General features: G+C 69.6%; 1 protein-coding gene across 1 annotated transcript in view; it reads left to right on the plus strand.

Annotated features, from left to right (window-relative positions):
* Window positions 1-424, plus strand: part of DMTN (dematin actin binding protein) — a 4,485-nt gene that overhangs the window by 3,696 nt on the left and 365 nt on the right. The gene's annotated exons all lie outside the window — the stretch shown is intronic.

Here is a 424-nt window from a genome sequence, read left to right on the forward strand (position 1 = left end):
GCTCTAATGCACGGGCAGCTGGGTGGCCTCCCTCCTCCCTGGGGGTCGGCTGCCTCCGGCCCCCGCACCCGGGGTGCCCCTCTGCCCCCTGAGACTTGGGAAGAGCCTGGGGGCCGACTCACTGCCAGCCTGATGTGCTCCCGGCAAAGCCAGCCTGGCGTCCCACCTTGTACCCCTCCAGCTCCTCTTTTAACAACCCCCCCTCCGGTCCCTCCTGTGCCAGCTGCTGCAGCGAGGGCCGCAAGGACACGAACACTGCCAAAACCCACCGGCACCGGGCTGGTGGAGGGCAGGGCTGGGATGCCGGTGAGCAGGAGCGCTGCGGGATGGGGCAGGGGTGGCAGAGTGGGGGTCCCAGTGGGACCCTGGGGCAGCCCCTGCTGCATCGCCCAATGCAGATGTGCCTGCAGCGGGGTGATGCACT

Source organism: Egretta garzetta, unplaced genomic scaffold (assembly GCF_000687185.1).
Source record: "Egretta garzetta isolate BGI_Z169 unplaced genomic scaffold, ASM68718v1 scaffold296, whole genome shotgun sequence".
Taxonomy (NCBI): Eukaryota; Metazoa; Chordata; class Aves; order Pelecaniformes; family Ardeidae; genus Egretta; species Egretta garzetta.